The following is a 24,561-nucleotide window of genomic DNA, read 5'->3' as shown; positions in this document are numbered from 1 at the left end:
GAACCCAAGATCCCGGTTGAGGCCGTCCTCATGTATGCGGAACTTGGCTATCAGTTTCTGTTCAGCGACTCTGCGCCGTCGTGTGTCGTGAAGGCCACCTTGGAGAACGCTTACCCGAATATCAGAGGCCGAATGCCCGTGACCGCTGAAGTGCTCCCCAAGAGGAAGAGAACAGTCTTGCCTGGTGATTGTCGAGCGGTGTTCATTCATCCGTTGTCGCAGCGTCTGCATGGTTTCCCCAATACACACCTCTTTAACCTATCTTAATGCTCTCTCCACTTACATTGTTTGTACCTTTAAGACTTGATTAGCTGTAAGTATTCGCATTCCAACCATTATTCTGTAAATTGAGTTCGTGTCTTTATATGCCCTGTTTGTGAACAGAATTCCCACTCACCTGAAGAAGGAGCTTAAGGCTCCGAAAGCTTGTGGCTTTTGCTACCAAATAAACCTGTTGGACTTTAACCTGGTGTTGTTAAACTTCTTACTCCCTATACTCCTTCAGGCTTTCTGAAGTATTAAGCTCTCAGCATCTGACATAAGCTTCCTTTTTAACCTTATCTATGTTCTTGAATATCCAGTGAGGTCTAGATTTGGGAGTCCCACCCTTTCTCTTTATGGCAACATATTTGTTCCGAATTCTCTTTAGCGCCATGACACTCTGACACTCATTTCCCTCCAAGTTGCCATTTCAAGTACACTTTAACCAAATCATAAAGCGCAGAAAAGGCCCTTTGAGCCTGCACCAACACGTGAGAAACACCTGACCTCCCATCTAATCTCATCTACCATCACTTGGCCCATAGCCCTGAATATTATTACGTGCCAGGTCCTCATCGAGGTACTTGTTTAAAGGATGTGAGACAACCTGCCTCTACCACCCTCCCAGGCAGCACATTCCAGACCGTCACCACCCTCTGGGTAAAAAGGTTTTTCCTCACATCCCCCCTGAACCTCGTACCCCTCACCTTGAATTTATATCCCCTTGTGACTGACCCTTCACTTAAGGAGTGTTTGGAACTTTCTACCTGAAAAGGCAGTGGAAGCAGAGTCTTTGAATATTTTTAAGAACCAAGGGGGTGATAGGTTATTGGGATGCAGATTTGAAATCACTATCAGATTAGCACTGATCTTATTAAATGGCGGAGAAGGTTCAAGGGGCCAAATAGTCTACTTTTGCTCCTTGCTCTATGTTAATTATTGGATGATACTTAACTGTCAAACAGCCTTTTTTCCTCCATCTCTAATATTTTATATAATGTTATAAAGATGTTTTAAAAATGCTGGTAGCAACGTCCTGGAGATTAATCTACAGTTCCTGGAGATCCCGTGTCAGTTTTAAAGGCTTCGCATCCTAACCCGGTTACAACCTTACATTGCCAAGTGATTCACTTTGGAACCAACTCAAAGATATCTCACTCTGCTGCCCTGCACACAGAATAGGGTGAATGCACAAGCACTAAATAAAGCGCGACCATATGTGACCACTGCAAGCCTCTGTGGGAACGTATGTGATTAACATGACAGTGAAGGGGTACTTAAATTACACCATCCCCTTCAATCCAGTGAAACGATGGGGAATGCAAGCTCCGGGCGGGAGAGGACTAGAGGCGGGATTTCCTGCTGTCAATCGGGGTAATGTACTAAGCGCGGGGCGCGCACACACAAAATAGCAACCTTATTCAGCAATGCTGCACACAAAACATCAAAGCTTGATGCTATTCCCTGAGTTGCAGGTTCAGGGACATAACTTTGGCTGTGTGGTTAGGGGTTATATTCCCCCCTCCCAAAAGAGGAGGAGGGGGGTAAAAGCAAAACAACATCCAGTGAGCTGAAGCTTCCAATTCTTGAGGGCAACTAGGGCTCAAATCAAACCAGCCCAGGGAGGTGTAAAATCCAGCGCAAGGTCGCGGGGGGCAGCGAAGGTTCCGATTTGGAACGCGGGGCACCTCCCGTAACATTTCTTTCGAACGTTGGGCGCCGAAGGTTCTAATTTGGAACGCGGGGGCCGCCGGTGCATCCCCGTTACATTTTTTTTTCGAACGTTGGGCGCCCAAAGGTTCTAATTTGGAACGCGGTGTATCTCCGTTCCATTTTTCGAACTCGGGGGAGGGCTCCGAAGGTTCTAATTTGGAACGCGGGAGGCCATTTCGCGCGCTCCGTTCTCAGACGTTGAGTCGCCAAGGTCCTTGTCCAGGATCTACCTCCTCTTTCTCTTTAACACTGCCTCCTGCTCCTTGTTGACTTTAACATTGCGACAGGCCCTCCTGGGCCTCTCTGCTGCCACAACACAAACAAAAATAAAATAAATCCTTCTTCCTTCCTTCTACATTACGCCCAAAACCTCAGCCACATCCAAAAATATATATATTTTTACCAACGTGGTTTTCCTTTTTTTTAGAAAAAGACGCAAAATTAAATGGAACAGATCTCGTGACAACCACCCATATTATTTCTTCCTGCTTTGTCGATTTAAAAATAGCACCAGAGAGAGAATGTAAACAAAACTCTTTTGTGTGTGCAAAAGATATTCTGCGCTGGGAATGAATAAATAAGTGATTTTGATATTTAAATCACTGCTTAATTCAAGGGAGGCTGAACAAGCCAAAAAAGATTAACCGAGTTATTGTGAACTGTTTCAAATAAGGATTTTTGCCACCCCCCCCCTCTCCAAAAATAATATTGGAAAATGACCCCGCGAGGAAAAAGCACGGATGACGTGAAAGATGGTTGGTGGGTGATGCAAACCAGCTGATTGTATTTTTTTCCCCTCCTTCTTCATCGTCTCGGCAGCCAGTGGGATAATTCCTGGGAAAGGGGGTGTTTTTTGGTTGGCTCGACGTTGTGTTGCTGTGTAAGAATCTGGGAGGCTGGGGAGATGTGACCTGGATTTAGCCTATCAAGCCCTTGGAAGAGAGAGAGGACAGCCAAAGCAAAGCAAGAGAGTGTGCTTGATCTGTGTGTAAACTGAAACCTCCGGCTTGTCTGGGGAGCTGCAGGAGGACGGCGACCACCGGGGCAGGGAGGCTGCCCACAGTCACACAAACAGACCGACATCCTGGAGACACTGCAAAACAACACAGGGCTATTTCTCCACCACCCCCCTCCCCAATTCCCCTCTTAACCACCATCCCCAGTTGGATTTGGATCTGAATTGGAAAGCATCCCCCTCCTCCTCCTCCCCACGAGAGAGAGAGGTAAGCTTTCAGGCTGATTTTCTTTTCACCCCTTGTGGTTGGGCATGAGCCCTGTCTGTAACTTGTTTCGCCTGTAAAGTTGTGAACATTTCAGGGTATTTTATAGATTGTTTTCAATGTTATTTGGAATATAGCTCGGGAAGATTGTACCCCCCCCCCGGGCTTGCTTGCGCGGGTAGAGTTGAATTCTGGTGTTGTGTTGAGTTGGGTGTTTGCAATGGGGCTGCTGTATTTCGGTTTCATTTATGATTCAGGCGGAGGGAGAACGCTGATTCCTCCCCCCCTCCCCCCCCCCACTGGAGCACAACGTGGTGAATGAAAGTAACCCTTTCTCTCTCCCCCCCCCCCCCCCTTTAAAAAAACATTTAAATACATCTATTCTAAAATCCTGGTGGGCAATGTGGAATAACCCTGCTTTAAAGTTAACGTTCACACACTCTAAGGATTTTTTTTTAAAAAAAAGGAAAAATGAGAGCCCTGTTAAAACTTGTACTGAGCTGGGGTGGTGGACACTTGTCCTCTGCTCTGGCCTGTGAAATATAACCCGGGGGGGAAAGCACATTATTTTAAATGTTTGTTTGGACTCTGGGTTTTTTTTTGTGTTATATAACAATACAGTTTTTAATCTGAAGTTTCTGTGTTTCTTGGACAGCGGCAACTTAAACAAATAGTGTACAATTACATACCAGAACTCGATTGACTGATTAATTGATACCTTGTTACTGTAAATGACCGAATAGCCTTAAAAAGAATCGTGCAAAAAAAATGTACATTTCATACTACCTGCCTGATTTTATTCGAGGGACAAAATGAATAAGTTTGGGAGGTTATTGTGTGTATGTTTTACCGAATAGAGTTTTTTTTTCAGCGTTGTTAGTTTGAGAGTTTGATTGCTTAGTTTTAATCCAGTGGTGTGGGGTACACTTTTTAGTCACTGCAGGACGGTCCAATGGAAAGTTTATTTCTGAATCGATCAGTGTGACTCCTGGATGGTTCTTGAAAGCTTATACAGCAATGCTGGAGTGGGATGGCACTGTGTTACTGCCCACTGGGCCAGGGAGAGAGACAGTGCGTGCGTGCGTGCAACGTCCTCTTACACTGTCCAGATGATTGTCACATGCCCAACAGATACTTTGAGGCTCTTTCATAAAATATCCCGTGCCAGAGACTTTCTAACAATTTATACATAAGCACATAGCTTAATTTCACCGACATGCAGTTGTGTTTAATTCCAGTTACTGCCTAGGCCAGTTGCAGTTTATCTGGGGGGGAAAAAAAGATTTGTTCCTTCACTTGTCCACAGAAGGATCAGAGGTTTACAACATGGAAGCAGGCCCTTCAGCCCAAATTGTCCACGCCGCCCTTTTTATTTAACCACTAAGCTAGTCCCAATTGCCTGGCCCATATCCCTCTATACCCATCTTACCCATGTAACTCTCAATGCTTTTTAAAAGATAAAATTGTACCCGCCTCTACTACTACCTCTGGCAGCTTGTTCCAGACACTCACCACCCTCTGTGTGAAAGAATTGCCCCCCTGGACCCTTTTGTATCTCTCCCCTCTCACCTTAAACCTATGCCCTCTAGTTTTCTTTCACCTACCCCCCCCCCCACTCAAAAAGTATATTATGTACCTAGTGTTAACATACAGTTCTGAAATCTGTCCACAATGGTCACCTTCAGAGCAGACCTAAAATGGTCTTAATAGACAGGGAGCTTCTTTAATATTGTGTTCAGTGGCATTCAAAAATATATGAAAATTGCATTTACATAGCACTTGATCATATGGCTTGATCTCAATGTGCATCATATACAGTTAATTACCTTTTGGAGTGCAGTGACCATTTATGTGGTAGGCGCGCAGCATCCGTACTGAACAATGTCAGATCCTACAAGCTGTTTTAAGAAGAATCTGTGTCTGATGGTTGAGGAAGGAGAATGCCCGGGGAGTTTTCTGCTCTTTGAGGATGCTCTCTGGGCGGCACAGTGGTTAGCACTGCTGCCTTACAACGCCAGGGAACCAGGTTCGATTCCTGGCTTGGGTCACCGTCTCTGCGGAGTCTGCACGTTCTCCCCGTGTCTGCGTGGGTTTCCTCCGGGTGCTCAGGTTTCCTCCCACAGTCAGCAAGACGTGCTGGTTTGGTGCATTGGCCATGCTAAATTCTCCCTTGGTGTACCTGAACAGGCGCTGGGGTGTGGCGACTAGGGGATTTTCACAGTAACTTCATTGCAGTGTTAATGTAAGCTGACTTGCGCCACTAATAAACTTTAAAACCTTAAACTTTTGGCATTGTTAACACAGCCTAGGATAGGAAGACTGGGTCATAATTTGATGTTGCCTCAGTATTGTATTGCAGTACTTGCAGATGTTATGGGCACAATTCCTGATGTGTAGCCAGAAACTGACAGCCTTCCAAGGCTCGGATGCTCCCAATAGAACCTGGCTGCTATTATTGGGCATTAATGGTATTAAAGTGGTTGTTTGGGATCAGATTCTCTGGACTTTTAAAGTTTTGGTTATATTTCTGCAGGTGAGCTGTGCCTGAGCCATTGCAGGTAATTACCGATTCATTGTTTGCAAAATAAATACAGATAACAGAGCAGTTATTGATAGTTTACAAACAGGGATATTTATGTAGGTTGTAGGAGCGGCACGGTGGCACAGTGGTTAGCACTGCTGCCTCATAGCGGCGCGGACTCGGGTTTGATTCCTGGCTTGGGTTACTGTCTGTGTGGAGTTTGCACGTTCTCCCCGTGTCTGCGTGGGTTTTCTCCGGGTGCTTTGGTTTCCTCCCACAGTCCAAAGATGTGCAGATTAGGTGAATTGGCCGTGCTAGATTCTCCTTCAGTGTACCTGAACAGGTGCCGGAGTGTGGCGACTAGGGGATTTTCACAGTAACTTCATTGCAGTGTTAATGTAAGCCTACTTGTGACTAATAAATAAACTTTAATAAAGTATGTTGACTGGAAATGCTGCTGGGAATGTGTATCCAACACATTGAGCACCAGGTATAGGTGTATTTAAGTTCACTTATTAGTGTCACAAGTAGGCTTACATTAACACTGCAATGTGGAAATCCCCGAGTCGCCACATTCCAGTGCCTGTTTGGGTACACTGAGGGGGAATTTAGCATGGCCAGTGCACCTCACCAGCACCTTTTTTGAACTGTGGGAGGAAACTGGAGGACCCGGAAGAAACCCACGCGGACACGGGGAGAACATGCAAACTCCACACAATGACCTAAGTCGGGAATTGAACCCGGATCCTTCGTGCTGTGAGGCAGCAATGCTAACCACTGTGCCACCCCATTATCTTGAATGTCATCCTTAATTATTACTTATTCTGTTTATTTATGCGCAATGAATAAAACTATTTCTGCATTTGTTAATAAAGTTTAAAAATTTCCAACATTCTGGATGGCTGCATCTGGAGTGATACCTTATTGATTAGCATCCTTCAGTCTGTGCAGCCTGAATGAAGCATATTGAGCTTTTCAGTGCAACTTGCACATATGTTAGCAAGTAGATTTTGTAATAAAAATACAGAATAATGGCTTACAAAGCTGAAAGAGATCTGTAATCCTTTTCAGTAGCTCCAGTAAGTTTGCCTTGTGTACAGTGTGCACACACACAAATGGTATTGTAGAACTGAAGCTAGGTTGGTGTACAATCCTTTTTGCAATAACGGAAGCTGAGGCTCGGTGTTGGGTTGTGAGATTTAGGCCAGTGAAAGCGTGCTATGTCCTGGAGGTGGGGAGAGGAATAGAAGTTTTGTTCTTAAACCTGAAGTATTTTGGATGAATAAAAATAGGCTACCTAGAAATGGATATGTTTTGCAATTATTTACTATCGCTTATGTCTGCTGCTTCTGTCTCCTCCTCTGTAGTGTGAGGGCCAGGCAGAATGACTCATGTGATTATAGCATTCCTGCAGTGTGGAAGGAGGCCATTCAGCCCATCGAGTCTGCACTGACTCTCTGACAGCGCACCTTATCCAGGCCCTTTTCCCCACCCTATCCTTGTACCCCCTACACATTATGAGCTTGGGACAGTGGAGTGCCGACAGGTGCATTGGCACGCACAGATGCACTGACTTTTTAGTTACTGATCTTGCTTGGTATTGCGCCATCCAATCTAAGCCGTGTGCTTTTTTTCCTCTCTGTTTGTAAATTACGTGTTTAGATATTTATACAATCAATAAAATTGCACAATTTGTGACCCAATCATTAAAAATAAAAGTATCTGTTCCTTTTACTATGCATGTGTTCCACACATTATAGTTTTTTTTCAGGGATTTTCTTTATACTTGAGGTATGGAATGTAGATTGTGGAATGATTTTTCATTTATGGTACCTGGTGCCAACAGCAAGTGCTTAGTCGGATAAAGGGTCAGTCAGGTTTTTAAATTCGTTTATGGGATGTGGGATCCCCGAGGGGCTTTTAAGAATCAATCACTGCAGAGTAAATCTTCTAGTCTTCTCCAACAATGTGCATTTATCTAATCTCCGCCTTCTGTAGAACATCTACTCAACTAGTCTGACCTTTTTCACTCCACTCCTCCTGGCCTTTGAGTAACACTGCTAATTTATTCCTGGACTACTGCCCACTGGAACTGGGTGGTATTAGTCCAAACCTGTGTCAAGTAGAGTACACTTGCGTCCAGCTGAGAGAGAGAGAGAATCCTTTCATTTTGTCTGTTGTGTTGCATTTGAAGCCATGAATCAGTTGTGCCCCACCACATCACTCGGTTATTTTCCCTTAAGGCTTGCACGCTTATTATGGGCCTTGTTTGTATATGGAGGGCTGAGACCCACTGTTCCTACAAGTATATTCTGTACCATACAAGTTGTTGCTAAATCTGGCAAAAAGGACTGGGTGCAGTGTAAAATAACATCTATTTATTATCATCACAGAATCCCTGCAGTGCAGAAGAACGCCATTTGGTCCATCGAGTCTGCACTGGCTCTCCGACAGGGCATCTTACCCTGACTCACCCCTATGCCCTTAACCCCATGCATTTACCCTACTAATCCCCCTAACATCTTGGGGTATTTAACATGGCCAATCCACCTAATGTGCATATCTTTGGAAGAAAGGTTTCTTTCCTACATTCTTAGAACCATATCATGGTGACACTAAATGAAAGAATTTTATCTACAGCATTACATCGCTAATTTAATAAATTAAAATTGTGGCAAACTTATTTTGGTTATAAATTTGAAGGGACAACAAATGTTCTATTGTTAATAATCAAACGTAAAGTTTGAAACCAAAATATGCAACTAAATGCAATAAAATAGCAGCTTCATGTATACTTAGATCATAGAATCCCAACAGTGCAGAAGGAGGCTATTCGGCCCATTGAGTCTGCACCCACCCAGGCCCTATCCCCATAACCCAATGCATTTACCCTAGCTAGTCCCCCTGACATTAAGGGACAATTTAGCATGGACAATCCACCTAACCTGCACATCTTTGGACTGTGGGAGGAAAGCGGAGCACCCAGAGGAAGCCCACGCAGACACTGGGTGCAAGCTACTCGCAGACAGTGACCTGAGGCCGGAATTGAACCCGGGTCCCTGACGCTGTGAGTCAGCAGTGCTAACCACTGTGTCACCATGCCGCCCTATTGTAGTTGATCCAGATTATTCAGTATGCTCCTTAGGATTGGGATCATCGTCTACTTGTCCCTACATTTCATCCTCGTAGTTGGACTGAGGAGTGAAGGCCGGAAGAAGAATCATACGAACTCAAAACGTTAACTCTTCACAGATGCTAACAGACCTACTGAGTTTACCCAGCATTTTCTGTTTTCTATTTCAGATTTCCAACATCCGCAGTATTTTGCTTTTATTTGAATTAAAGTTACAATTGGTTCCATGGTGTCACGTAGGGGCGGTTCTTGGATATTGGTGATGGTTGAATCAGGATTGCAGCACTGTTATTTGTTTTAATTTATGGATAGATATATTTTCTGCTTATGGGAATAATTGTGTCTGTCTTAAGTATTGAAAGAGGGATTTGGTTTGAGGGATTGATTGGATTGAGTTTCCTAATTAATACTGTAAGGCCCTGGCATTCCCACTTAGATATTGAAATCAAGATGAAGTACCTCAAAATATTGCGTTGTTTTTAACCCTAATCGTTGAGGCAATTGGGGATGGGCAACACATGTTGGCCTTTCTCACAATCCCCACATCTTGTGGAAGAATAAAGAGAATTCTACACTGCAGAGGGAGGCCATTCGGCCCATCGAGACTGCACTGACCACAATCCCACCCAGGTCCTATTCCCATAACCCCGTGCATTTACCCTAGCTAGTCCCCCTGACAGTAAGGGACAATTTAGCTTGGCCAATCCACCTAACCCACACATCTTTGGACTGTGGAAGGAAACCGGAGCACCTGGAGGAAACCCATGCAGACACGGGGAAAATGTGCAAGCGCCACACAGACAGTGAGCCAAGTCGGGAGTCGAAACTGGGTCTCTGGCGCTGTGAGGCAGCAGTGCTAACCACTGTGCCACCCAGTAAAACTTGACCCATCTGAATTTTTTGACGTTTGATTGGTCATGTTCTTGGGTGAAATGTTTTCATTATTCTTGCCATGCTGGTGAAGTTGACAGGATAATGTACTTGCATGTTAGGGTCTTGCTATCTTCATTAAGTACTGTACCAGTGTAAAACTTGTTTCCAAAAGTATGACTGAATTATAGTTTTGCCTTGTTACTACTTGTCTTGGACTGATTTATTGTTGTGTTTTTTTTTCAAACTTCAATATGTTGGGGGAGGTGTGGGAAATAGGTCAGAAATTGTGCTATGTGAAATAACCTTTTACGAGACAATTGAAATTGTCCAGCATTGTATAAATAGTTAATTTTAACAAAACACTTGGATGTTGCTTGGCTCAGGGTGTGCGATTGAATCTAATGTAGTAATTATATGTCAGTTTAAACAAACCAAAGAAATTATGTTCCGAACTGCTAGTCTTGGGAGCAGCTTTTCAAGGTGCACAGTTTTATCCAGGTAAAATTGCAGTTTTGGTACATTCAGTCTTGTCAGAAAAGAACAGACCAAGACCAGAACTGCAGTGTTTTCCATTGCCGTCATGGTAATTGGGTAGATTTTGTAGTGTGTATTTTTGTCTACGCTCTTTGCCATGAATTGAAATAAGATAAAGGAGCAAAGTTCCTGAATTGAACTCTGGTCTTTAATTCTTTGGTCTTGGGGTGATTTGTTGCTTATAGAAACTGAACCCTTCATTCATTCATAACACAAGGCTGATACTGCAGGAGAGCCCTTCATTTTTACTCCAAAGAGTGGTGTGCAACCATTTTGGAATGTGGCCTGCTTGATCTGCTGGCTGATTCATTCATTCTGTATGATGCTCCTTTCTTTCAATATAAGTATCGTTTTGACTTTGCCGATGTAGTGCTCGTCAAATTTCATCAACACATTTCATAAACTCATGAATTTTCTTTTTTCAAAAGGAGAATGTCTGAAAAGTCTCCCTGTCTGAGAGATCCTATGCCTGCCTAGTCCTGTTTCATTTTAAGATATTACTGCCTCTGCAATTACATTCAAATGCTAGATTGTAGGGGTTAAACTAACATTTGACTACATTTTAAAACTCAGAAGGCATGCTGCGTTAGCTGAAAATTGACCGCGTTCCTGAAAAGTACACAGCAAACAAAACAAGTTTTGATAACAACAGCTGCAAAGCCTGTTTTCTCGAGATGGAGACAGACTGCGAAGGACACTCACAATAACGAGATAAGAATTAAAGCAAAATGTGGAACTCTGTGTTCAGCTGGCAGTTTTGTTTTCGAGTTCAGTGTGATCAGCACAGGGACTGGCAGAAAAAGCCAGTCTCTCCAAGTTCGCCTTGCTTTTTCTTTTTGCTTCTGTAATGATTTAATTTTCTTCAAGTTCTGTTCAATAAAATAAATTCATTTTAAAACCCCGTACTAGTGCTGTCCTTGTCTATTCAAAGGAATGAATGGACCCTACACTGTCTAACCAGGTGCCGTGTGAGTAGGCTGACCATTGCTTGCTGGGACACTGAATACTGCCTGCTTAGTTCATTTCACTGTAGAGGTTCCAAAGCATTTCTTGAATTTCCAAACCAGATTTCGGTACAAGTTCCATGTGTTAAGTGGAGCCCAAGCCAGATGGTGAAGTAACTAGATGCTAATCGTTTTCTTGATAATAGGTTTTTTCCAGAAGGCAGCATTATCAAACCTCTTCCCCCTCATGCAGTGCCCCAAGGGCCTCCCTTTATACATACTCTAGGTACTCAATTAAACAATGCCCTTCACCTATGTATTTTTACAATATAGCTAATACACCATTAACATCATGTGTGCCCACACCCTATTCCAACAAGTGGATGCGTAAAGCAGGTGATAGCCTGATACACCAGTGTTGTCCAGTTCACTAGCTGCAGAGTTGGATAATTGCATTTCTGGTTTTGATTTTTAAAAAATAGACATTTATTGTGTGGATGTGATCTCCGTGCTGTTATCTGCATGGTCGAAGTACATATATTTAATTTTTTTGTGGTTTCGATGCTAAAATGGGAAGATAAAAGGCCTAGCCTCTGAGTTATTTGATTTTGAATGTTTTACTTGGTTGTCGAATGGTAATAGATATTTGTTAAGTGTGAACGTGACAAGTACGTTTACCTGTACTGTGTGTGTGTATAAGTGAATCTGACTAAAATCATTGCACCTGGCTAAAACAGTGTCTCTAAAGCAGTGCCACAGGTGTAACTATTTCTTCTGAGCAGCCCTGTTAAACACTCCACCCGATTTGAGTTCAGTGGAAAGGAAAATCAGCAAGGGTTTGTAACAGATGGCTGATCTGCAGCTCCCCCATTTGTGCTGCCTACTGAAATTTCAGGTTGTGTTGAGAACAAGAGAATTTAATTTTCAGTTAATATGCTAAATTGCCCTTAGTGTCAGGGGGACTAGCTAGGGTAAATGCATGAGGTTATGGGGATAGGGCCTGGGTGGGATTGCGGTCGGTGCAGACTCGATGGGCTGAATGGCCTGCTTCTGCACTGTAGGGATTCTATGATTCTAACAACATATCCAGTAATAATGACACCAGTGTCAAACTTTTTAATTCAGATGCGCGTTTCGCGGGCAAGGTCAGCATTTGTTGTCCATCCCGAACTCATTTGAGCCACCACCTTCAGCCACTGAGATGTATGTGGTGTAGATACGCCCACAGTGCTGTGGGGATAGGAGTTCCATGATTTTGACGTGGCCACAGAGAAGGAGCAGCGATATAGTTCCAAGTCTAGTTGCTATCATAGAATCATAGAAACTCTACAGTGCAGAAGGAGGCCATTCGGCCCATCGAGTCTGCACCGACCACAATCCCACCCAGGCCCTACCCCCACATATATTTACCCGCTAATCCCTCTAACCTACGCATTTTAGGATTCTAAGGGGCAATTTTTAACCTGGCCAATCAACCTAACCCGCACATCTTTGGACTGTGGGAGGAAACCGGAGCACCCGGAGGAAACCCACGCAGACATGAGGAGAATGTGCAAACTCCACACAGACAGTGACCCGAGCCGGGAATCGAACCCGGGACCCTGGAGCTGTGAAGCAGCAGTGCTAACCACTGCGCTACCGTGCCGCTATGTTTCTATATTGAAAGGGGACCTCGTAGAAGCTTGTAAAATTCTGACAGGGTAGATTCAGAAAGAATGTTCCCGATCGTGGGGGACTCCAGAACTAGGGGTCATAATTTGATGATAAGGGGTAAACCTTTTAGAACTGAGGTGAGGAGAAGTTTCCTCACCCGGAGAGTGGTGAATGTGTGGAATTCACTACCACAGAAAGGAGTTGAGGCCAAAACATTGTCTGATTTCAAGAAGAAATTAGATATAGCTCTTGGGGCTGAAGGGATATGGGGGAGGGGGGAAATCAGGATATTGAATTTGAGGATCAGCCGTGATTGTAATGAATGGCGGAACAGGCTCGAAGGGCCGAATGGCCGCCTCCTGCTTCTAGTTTCTATGTTTAAGTCGAGATGGTGAGTGACTTTGAGGGAAACATGGTGTTCACGTGCATCTGCTGTCACAGCCCTCCCAAGTCACAGGTTTGGTAGGTGCTGTTGGAAGGATCGAAGTTGCTGTGACATAACCACACATGCGGCTCGATCTGTGGGATGATAGTTGCACTAATTATATCAGTTTTACTGTGCTGTAAGTCTTCCCTGCAGCGAAAGTGGCCCAGGGTAGTAGGCCCAGGGTAGTAGACCCAGGGTTAAGGCCCAAGAATTAGCTGTACACCAAGCTGCATTTGCTGATGCAGTAAATCTTTATTACCTGGCCTGCGTAGAGAATGGGTGGCGCCGGTTAACCCAGAATGATAGTTAACAGAGCGTTCCTTTTACCAATGGAATACAGCACAACATTTATCGCTTGAACTATTGTGCAAGTACTCGGGGAAACAAAGAACAGTATTCTTTTTACTTCTGACCTTCAGCAGTGCATTAAAACATGAAGTATAAAATAATTTGGTATACAGGTACTGATTTAATTGTTTCTACTTGGCAAAGTGATGGTTCATTTAAGGGGAACGTAGAAATTCTGTTTTAATAAATAACTGATTGCTGGATAATGCAAATTTTACAGTAATTATCTTTTAAAATGTCCTGCAGCGAGAGGGCCTCACCACCACTGCATCAAGAGCTGGGTGAGGGCGAACAGCAGGAAATAGACCCACATGAGCAGAGCGCTGCTATCTCTCCCACATTCTTCATATGATCCTGGCCTTTTCCTTTGTGGGTGCCACTATCTATTTGTGATCGGTGTCTTGGTTGTTGCTGCTGCTCATCCCTGAAGGAGCAGGAGGGGTTTTGATTTGATTTGTTCTCACATGTGCTGGGATACAGGGAAAATTATTGTTTCTTGTGCACTGTGCAGACAAAGCATATCATTCGTGAAGTACAGAGGGGAAAAGGATAGGGTGCAGAATGTAGTGTTACAGCTACAAATAGGATGAAGAGAAAGATCAGCTTGAGGTAAGGTAGGTCCATTCAAAAGTCTGATGGCAGCAAGGAAGAAGCTGTTCTTGAGTCTGGTACATGTTTTCAGACTTTTGTATCTTTTTCCCAAAGAAAGAAGGTGGAAGAGAGTATGTCTGGGGTCCTGGAATCAGTGATCCACCTTGAGCCCTGTGATTGTTGTTATCGGAACACAAACCTGAATGTGGCTCCTGCTGTCAGCACAGTCCAAGCTGCAGGAAAGCAACAGCAAAGGTTACTAGAACTTGGTTGCAGCCATTTATCAAATGCACCCAATTCACATTTGTTCAAACTTAGTGTCCCCCCCCCTTGTGACCCCACTGATAACTGTTTTCACCTCCCTCCCAAATCGCTGGTTTGACATCTTCTGTGATGGGTGTCACGACTGCTGAGCTTTCCAGGGAGAGTGAGTGAGTGGGTGGCACAGTGGTTAGCACTGCTGCCTCACAGCGCCAGGGACCCGGGTTCAATTCCAACCTTAGGTGACTGTCCGTGTGGAGTCAGCATGTTCTCCCCATGTCTGTGTCTGTTTCCTCCGGGTGCTCCGGTTTCCTCCCACACTCCAAAAGATGTACGGGTTAGGTGGATTGGCCATGCCAAATTAGTGTCAGGGGGATTAGCAGGGTAAATACATGGGGTGATGGGGATAGGGCCTGTGTGGGATTGTTGTCGGTGCAGGTTCAATGGGCTGAATGACCTTCTGCACTGTAGGGATTCTATGAGTGAGAATAAGAAGGTAGTAACAATAAGCCTTGGTATGTAGAGGAGTGGAAGGGAGGGACTGAAGGTAGGTGACTTCAACTTGCCCTCTCTCCATTGTGCTTAAAAAGAAGCCAAGAGTCCATCAATGGTCTTCTGATGAAACCATCAGAAGAGAAAAACCTCTTCACGTTTTTTTATTATGAGCAGTTTTTTGAAAAAGACTCTCAACACTTTGCGAAAGATCACTGAATGTTACATGAACAGAATAGGAATTATTCAAGCAATTCTGAAGTACCTTTCTCAACATAAATTTCCCAATCTCAGCAATATGTCATTTGATGTTCCATCAAACAGACTGCAGAACACTCGATTTAAAAGGTTATTTTAAACTATTTCAGCCAAAACTCCAGAATTCCTATCAAAGACTGACATTCAAATAAATCTATATAATTAAATTATATCAATTATATATGAAATCATTAAGTCACATTCACAATATGCCGCAGCGCAAAGCGGCTCGACCAACACTAGATGTTGAAAAATGCTGTAGACGGTTTGGAAATCCTAATTACACAAACAATTGTGGGACAAAAGAACTGTTCAGCTAAAGCCCTATGTTTAAGAACACTGGAGTACAGAATTGTATCTAGGTAGGATAACAATCACATATAGACAACCGTGCAAAAACAAAACTGTTCAAATGTTTTCCAAAGTTACGAGAATTATTGATGGCAACGTCAATCAAACAAACATTTGACACTATATTCTTGTGTCTTTTTAGCAAGGCTTCTTGTTTCTTTATACAACTAAAAATGTTTAAAGGCATTTTTTGTTTTATTGAAAATATATGAAATGTTTGCATGATTGTTTGGATTAGAATTGCAGCCCAAATGATTCCCCTATGCAGACCGGCACCGAAATCCGGGGGTCGCATTCTGCTACACTCCCAAGTGTGCGCTGCAAAGTGGCTGAATGGTCAAGGCTCCAAGCAGAGGGCTCCAGAATACATCAGTGGCACTAAGTAGTGGACTCCATAAGACATAGGAGTAGCATTAGGCCATTCAACCAATCAAGTCTGCTCTACCATGCAATCATGGCTGATATGTTTCTCAACCCCATTCTCCTGTCTTCTCCCCTTTGATCCCCCTTCCCAATCAAGCACCCACCTATCTCTGTCTTAAATACACTCCATCAACCTGGCCTCCACAATCTTCTGTGGCAATGAATTCCATAGATTTCCCATCTGGCTGAAGAAATTCCTCCTCATCTCAGTTCTGAAAGGTCGTCCCTTTATTCTGAGGCTGTGCCCTTGGATCCTCGTCTTGCCTACTAATGGAAGCATCGTCCCCGCATTCACTCTTTCTGGGTCTTTCCGTATTCTGCAAGTTTCAAAGAGATCCCTCTGCCTCATCCTTCGAAATTCCATCGGATACGGATTCAGAGTCCTCAAACACTCCTTAAATGTCAAGCTTTTCATTCCTGGGATCATTCTCCTGAACCTCCTCCAGACCATCTCCAAGGCCAGCACATCCTTCCTTCGATACGGGGCCCAAAAGTGCTCACAATACTCCAAATGTGGTCTGACCAGAGACCTCAGTGTCAGAAATGCATGAGTATTAATTACACTGTTCGACAAATTCCAAGGACATCCAAAATCTGGCACCTTCCGTTAAGCCTAGAACTAGGCAAACCAAAGCTGTGGCACCTTCTGGAAAGACAAAGGCTTTTCAACAACCATGAGAACAGAAAACTTCTTACACTTTTAAAAACAAAATCACTTTTTAAATAGCCTAGACAGGTCTTTTCCTCAGAGGTTTCTAATTGGAAATTATATCCAAGAAAAACTATATAGAGAACAATTACCTCCACTGTATTTCACATCCGCATTGTTATGAACAAAATCTGCCCTATTGTGAGCCCTGTAGAGACCGGTAACTCTTAAAAAAGAGATTAATTAACAGCGACTGACAAAAAGTGCTGAAGGAAAAGAATTCATGTCTGAGACTTTTACTGTAACAAACTAGAATTAACATGGATGAAACCTTAATGGGTAACCAATATGTCACACTAACAAAAAAGGTATGCTTTATAGAATCAGGGATTCCTACAGTGCAGAAGGAGGCCATTTGACCCATTGAGTCTGAACCGACCACAATCCCACCCAAACCTTATTCCCGTAACTCCACATATTTACCCTGCTAATCCCCCTGACCTGCGGGTCAATTTAGCATAGCCAGTCAACCTAACCTGCACATTTTTTGCATTCGATAACTCGTATAACCAAAATAAGTCTTTCAAAAATCCTTTCACTATATTCTGTATGTGACGATACTGTACCTTTAAGAAATGTATTTTAATCATGTTTCGAGCAGTCTGTTGGAGCCGTGTTGTCTGCAGCCGGTGGCCCCCCTCATTACTGAAGCAGTATAATTGGTATCATGGTTGTTTTAATCTGAACGAATGCAGTGTTCTGTTATTTTAGTGATCTCCTGGGATGGCAAGGGATAATTGACAGGTTAGGTCATGTGATTGGAGACGGCTATGTTTTCACAGAGAATTCCAGCTTGGTTTTTCAGCTGCTATGTGGACTTGAGACAGAGAGTTTGTTTTCCCCTCCCTGGAGTTGGAGAGTCTGTTGTCTGGGTGGCTGTATTTTGGAAGCTGCAGAGAGAGAGGTATCTTTTCCTGTCTCTGAAGTCTGAAGATCAAAAGCTGCATTAGGTTTACTTCTCTATTTTGCACCCTTGAGGATATATTCACTGAAAAGCGCTGGTTTGGATTTCTCTCCATACGTGTTACAAAGCTGGAAATCCACTATCCATGTGAGCATGTTTGTTTTAATGCGAGCTAATTATGTAGAAGGGTGTATGCCTATTGGGTTGCTTTTACATGGGACAACAGAGACAGCTAGGTGTTAAGAGTTATACTGTGTCATGTTTAAGTCTTGTCATAGAGGTTTACAGCATGGAAACAAGCTCTTTAGCCCAACTTGTCCATGTCGCCCAGTTTTCACCATTTAAGCTAGTCCCAATTGCCCACATTTGGCCCATATCCCTCTATACCCATCGTACCCATATAACTGTCTCGATGCTTTTTTGAAAGAAAAATTGTACCCACCTCTACGACTACCTCTGGCAGCTCGTTCCAGACATTCACCATCCTCTGTGAAAAAATGCCCCTCTGGACTCTTGTATATCTCCACTCTCACCTTAAACCTATGCCCTCTATTTTTAGACTCCCCTACCTTTGGGAAAAGATGTTGACTATCTACCCTATCTATGCCCCTCATTATTTTATAGACCTCCAGAAGATGACCCCTAAGTCTCCTACGCTCCATGGAAAAAAGTTCCAGTCTATCCAGCCTCTCCTTGTAACTCAAACAATCAAGTCCGGGTCGCATCCTACTAAATCTTTTCTGCACTCTTTCTAGTTTAATAATATCCTTTCTATAATAGGGTGACCAGAGCTGTACACAATATTCCAAGTGTGGCCTTACCAATGTATGTACAACTTCAACAAGACGTCCCAACTCCTGTATTCAATGGTCCGACCAAATGAAACCAAGTATGCTGAATGCTTTCTTCACCATCCTGTCCACCTGTGACTCTACTTTCAAGGAGCTATGAACCTGTACCCCTTGATCTCTTTGTTCTGTAAATGTCCCCAGTGCCCTACCATTAACTGAGTAGTTCCTGCCCTGGTTCGATCTACCAAAATGCATCACCTCGGATTTATCCAAATTAAAGTCCCACCTGCTATTCATCAGCCCACTGGCCCAATTGATCAAGATCCTGTTGCAATCCTAGATAACCTCCTTCACTCTCACTATGCCTCCAATCTTGGTGACATCTGCAAACTTACTAACCATGCCTCCTAAATTCTCATCTTGTAATTGGTAAAAGTTATAACAATAAGAATTAGCATATCCTATGTTCTTAAATACATTTTGTTAGATTAAAGCTTCCTGGTGGGTTCCGTGGATCATACATGGAGTAAAACACCTTATGCTTACCAATGCCAAAATCAAATATTAAACTTGGGGTATAGGCTAACTTCACAAAGCACCTTGGAGTTTCTGGTTTGGGTCTTAACATGTTGGAAATGTAGCATTACATGAACAGTCCAATAGTCATTCCCATCTCTCCAGTGGGTTCTCCTCCTTCCACTACACCAGGGCAAAACTTGAGTTTTCCCGAATACAATTACTATCAACAAGATGCACATTGGCGACTCCCCATCCCTTAAAACCTCCAGAGCCCCATCTGTTCTGTTCTCTTTCTTTTGAACGGAAACCAAATTTTCACTGGCATTCTGCTTAACCAGCGGCAGAAAACAGTCTAAACCCCCCAGCAGTAGCATCATTGTCTCTCCGTCTCAAACCAACGGCTGTCCTTTTGTTCTGTTAGATACTGTGGATATGTGTGAAAACCACCACCATTCATTCATTACTCCATCCTTGCTGACTTGCATTAGATAATAGCTCTCAAAAGGTTTACATTTTAAATCCTCCCAGAAGGAAGAGACAGTCGCACTTGGAAACCACTGGTTCTGGTCCAAACTGGCGACTTCCCGTATATCAGACTAGATAGCAAGGATGGGGTAATGAATGAATGGGGCTTGAGGCCATGTTGGAAATAGCCATGAAGTTTCTGATGAGCTGAAGTTTACAGAGAGCGGAGAATTGTGTGGCTCACCAGGAGAGCATTTGGATAGTCGAGTCTGGAGGTGACCAAGTCATGGGAAGGGTTTTGGCAGCTGATGAATTGCAGTAGAATAGAATTCCTACAGTGCAGAAGGAGGCCTTTTGGCCAATCGACCCTGCAACGACAACATTCCCACCCAGGCCCTATCCCCATAACCCCTCATATTTGCCCTGCAATTCCCCTGACACTAAGGGTCAATTTAGCATGGCCAATCAACCTAACCCGCACACAGTGGGAGGAAACACCTGGAGGAAACCTAAGCAGACACGGGGAGAAAGTGCAAACTCCACACAGTCACCCAAGGTCGGAATCAAATCAGGGTCCCTGGCGCTGTGAGGCAGCGGTGCTAACCACTGTGCCACTGTGTTGCCTGTAGGTGTAAGTAGGCGTAATTCTGGTTAAATCTGACAGGTTGCAAACAGTTTGGTTCAGTCGGGGAGGAGAATGGAATTGGTGGCAATGGTATGGAAGTGGTGGTGTCTTTGCGGTTCCCAGTGTATAGTTGGAAATAGTTGGGTGTCTGGTGAAGTAGTCTAACAGACAGTGAAAGGGTCAAAAGAGATGGAGAAGAGCCAAATGGCATCAACGTACATGTGAAAACTGACTCCATATCTTGCAATGTCGTCGCTGTGGTGCTGCTTGTAGGTGAGGAGGCTGAGTCTCGATCCTTGAAGGATTATGCAACTAACGATGGGAGGTGGGAAGGAAAGTCACTGTTAGAGATTCTCTGGCAATAATTGGAAAGGTTAGCGTGAATCAAGTGTGACCAGGCACATTGAGCTTGGCTATTGCGGAGGAGGTTCTGGAGAAAGATGAGACAGTTGACATTGTCAAAGCTGCAGAGAAGGTGAGGGATAATACTTCAGGGTCAACAGTCACAAAGGATGTCAGTTGCGACTTGCCATATTTATCCTGCTGTTGGGTGGAAACCTCGGCGTGGGTTTCCTCCGGGTGCTCCGGTTTCCTCCCGCAGTCTGAAAGATGTGCTGGTTAGGTGCATTGGCCATGCTAAATTCTCCCTCCGTGTAATGTCAAAATCTCGACTTCCAAGTTTGACTTTAACACAAAACACACATTAACACAAGATACTTAACCGACAGATTGTCTTTATTTTACTTGCTAGCAAGGGGGTAGTTTCTCGACACAATGGGTCAGAGACACCCCTTCACCGGACAAAGAAAATCATCCTGGTTTATACAATTCTGCAGCTCACAGTCAGTTGGACACAATCCAATCAAAAGTGTTACAAATGACATACTTATTGATCCAATAGAAAAAATACTGAACCACCTGATCAATAAGATCACGATATCTCGTGGGATACCCCAATATATCATCCCTAAGCCTGTCCTCTAGTCTCTAGTCTCAATGGTACATTGGCGAGACCATGCAGACGCTACGACAACGGATGAATGAACACCGCTTGACAATCACCAGGCAGGAGTGTTCTCTTCCTGTCGGGGAACACTTCAGCAGTCACGGGCATTCAGCCTCTGATCTTCTGGTAAGCGTTCTCCAAAGCGGCCTTCACGACACACGACAACGCAGAATCATTGAGCAGAAACTGATAGCCAAGTTCCGCACACATGAGGACGGCCTCAACCGGGATCTTGGGTTCATGCCACACTATCTGTAACCCCCATGCAAAATCTCACTAACTGTCCTGGCTTAAGGCAATTGGTTCTGACCAATGAAACCAAGCATGCCGAATGCCTTTTTCACCACTCTGTCCACCTGTGACTCCACTTTCAAGGAGCTATGAACATGTACCCCTAGCTCTCTTTGTTCTGTAACTCTCCCCAACGCCCTACCATTAACTGAGTAAGTCCTGCCCTGGTTCAATCTACCAAAATGCATCACCTCGCATTTGTCTAAATTAAACTCCATCTGCCATTCGTCGGCCCACTGGCCCAATTGATCAAGATCCCGTTGCAATTGGAGATAACTTTCTTCATTGTCCACTATGCCACCAATCTTGGTGTCATCTGCAAACTTACTAACCATGCCTCCTATATTCTCATCCAAATCATTAATATAAATGACAAATAAGAGTGGACCCAGCACTGATCCCTGAGGCACACCATGGAGTCCAGGCGAGAGATCTCTGAGGAATAGTTGAACTGGAAATGTAAATGGGGCTGTCGTCCTGACATAGTTTCTAAAAGTGTACTGTGCAGTCTGTCTGTCGTCTTATGGTTTGATTTAGGGTGTATGCAGAGCAATCTCTCTCTCCACTTACAAGTGACAAACTCTTGGAATTGTTGCAGCTACCCATGGGGTGGAGCAGGGGTCACGGTCTCTACGTGGAGGGCGTGAGTGGCAGATGATTAATTGATGTCGAGCCTTTATCCTGCAGGTCACGGCAATAGCTGTTGTTAGGTTGAAAGATGCTGGGATTGCTGTGTTGATGTGGGCTCATTTGCCAGTTTCTTTCCTACCCTGACTCAGCGATTATCTCTAGAAGTTCAGGTTTTGTGCAGGATTAGCCAGTTCTTTCCACTCTGTTCCAATGCTGAAAGAATTTCAGATCTTAACCGGAGCTTTTAATTTTGCTCCATTTGCTCACCAGCAGCTATTACTGCGAGAGAAATGAGAGAGAAGCGCTTCTTCCGTTAAGATGGACAAAAGGGTATATTTTGGCCTTAGTTTTCGTCTTCGGCTTTTAAAATACAGGTGTGGGTTATGTATTGTCCAGAGTTCCCTGTTTTTCTTCATTCTTTGCTCCTCCCTCTGTCTCCTGATTCTACAGTTGTACACACCCGATAGATCGCTTGTTCTTAGTATTAACCTGTGCCATTTGTTGACATGATGTGGAGATGCCGGTGTTGGACTGGGGTAAACACAGTAAGAAGTCTCACAACACCAGGTTAAAGTCCCAACAGGTTTATTTGGTAGCACAAGTAGTGTCTTGTGCTACCAAATAAACCTGTTGGACTTTAATCTGGTGTTGTGAGACTTCTTACCCCATTTGTTGACAGCCATGATGTGGCGATGCTGGGGTGGGCACAGTAAGAAGTCACACAACACCAGGTTAAAGTCCCAACAGGTTTATTTTGGAATCACGAGCTTTTGGAGCACTGCCCCTTCATCAGGTAACTCACCTGATGAAGGAGCAGCGCTCCAAAATCTCATGATTCCAAATAAATCTGTTGGACTTTAACCTGGTGTTGTGTGACCTTATTATTGTTAACAGCCACAGTGTGTTTATAAGGATGGCCATAGACTAAAGCATGATCCCACACCACCACAGTTGCGAGTGACTCTTATTTTCTTCCGGAGCCATTTGGAGAAAACAGCAGCAAAGTTCAATACTAGAAACAACCTACTAACCAAATTTGCAATATCCTCCTATTGCTAGAGTATTTGGACCTCAGCACTTGCCCTTTCATACTGCACAACAAGAGTGCACCTATTTGGCAAAGGTCACCATGACTGGAACTTTCCCCATAACACCTCTCCCCTAGCTTCCTTAACGAACTTCACTCCACCACACATCCACCGACTGCTGAAGACCCACAAGCTGGTTGTAACCATCCTTGCTGCACCTCGCATCACTCCATGATGACCTGTTCAATCCCATCCATTGCCCGCCTTTCATTTTGATGTCCCATGTGGAGCACCTTTCCTGAGCGAGGCTGACCTGCAGACATCCTTTGGATCAGGGAATGGGAAATGTGGGTTGTCACTGACAAGTTCCTTGGTGAAAAATCGGATGTCGAATGGCAGCCTTTGAATTAGCACGGCGACAGTGGTCCTTGCTGAATAGGTTCAGAACAGGCCAGGGCCACCTGTGTAGCCAAGCTCCATTGCTGGGGCCTCAGTGGAAAGACACAAACAATGCTACACATTACTGAGGAGGGTTCCCTCTGCAGGCTAAGTGGTGGACTAAACCCAAACTCCGAAAATGAGACTGCTGCTTAGCTTTAGGGATTGGCATTGGCTACATAAATAAACATCAGTAAGGTATTTCCAACTTTTACATGATGATTGTAAACTAAAGGTGCGAAAATGGCAGCGTGACAATGAAAGACGTAGCTGGCATGTTGCTTAAAAAGTTCATATCCCAGTGCTGGGATTTTCCGGCTCTGTTGTGGTGGGAACCCATCGCGGAAGATTTAGCGGCTCAACCAAAAGTCCGTTGACTTTCAGCGGGAATGGACAATCCCAGAGGTGGGCGGGAATAGAAAACCCCACCCTTGGATTCCAGATGGAAACTCAGTTCTTCCTTCCTTTAACTGTTTGAGGACCATGAAAACTTTTTACTCTGCTCTGGCTGATCACCTTTTCTTCATTCGCATTAACCTCTTTTTATTCAATCTTGGCAGTTCTGGGTGGTATGGTGCTTCAGCGAGGTTTCTCGATAATATCACCAGTTGAGGAGGCTGTGAGAATCCAATTGAGGATATGTCTGTATTTAACATCCCAATGATGCTGCAGAATAGATCATCAGTAAGACAACAAGACGCAGCAGCAGAGATAGGCCACTCAGCCCATCGAGTCAATGAGAGCATGACTGATCTGGTGTGATAATCCTCAACTCCACTTTCCCACCTTATTCCCATAACCCTTGATTCCCTTACTGATTCAAAAGAACGTCCACATTTCCGAATATTAAATACGAAACCATTATTGAATTCCATTTTTGCCCCCCCTTCAGAATGTTGGCAATACATTTCCTAGGAGTCTGAGTGTTGTTTCCAATCAATGAATATTGAAGCATGCAATCAGATTTTTGTATGCTCATGGGCTGTCTGTCGTGTGCTACTAAATAATTTTAGTGAGGTCAGTGTTTTAATCATATACATGTTCACATATACATTTAAAAGGTTTTTTTAAAGTTTTAAAGTTTATTTATTAGCGTCACAAGTAGGCTTAGATTAACACTGCAATGAAGTTACTGTGTTGCCCTAGTTGCCA

At 44.0% G+C, this 24,561-nt stretch overlaps 1 protein-coding gene across 6 annotated transcripts in view; it reads left to right on the top strand.

The window, feature by feature from the left end:
• The first annotated feature begins 1,564 nt into the window (after positions 1-1,564).
• Positions 1,565-24,561, top strand: part of LOC144492402 (ETS-related transcription factor Elf-2-like) — a 108,067-nt gene continuing 85,070 nt past the window's right edge. For 4 of the 6 annotated variants that reach the window (XM_078210481.1, XM_078210459.1, XM_078210449.1 and 1 more), the window contains exon 1: positions 2,789-3,197. The gene's annotated coding sequence lies outside the window, so the exon portion shown is untranslated. Of the gene's footprint in view, positions 1,636-2,788; positions 3,198-24,561 lie in introns of those variants that run through there. The other 2 variants (XM_078210469.1, XM_078210442.1) reach the window with 1 other exon arrangement.

Source organism: Mustelus asterias, chromosome 1 (genome assembly GCF_964213995.1).
Source record: "Mustelus asterias chromosome 1, sMusAst1.hap1.1, whole genome shotgun sequence".
Taxonomy (NCBI): Eukaryota; Metazoa; Chordata; class Chondrichthyes; order Carcharhiniformes; family Triakidae; genus Mustelus; species Mustelus asterias.
Note: the sequence above shows the minus strand (reverse complement) of the source record. Positions and strands in the feature narration are given on the sequence as shown.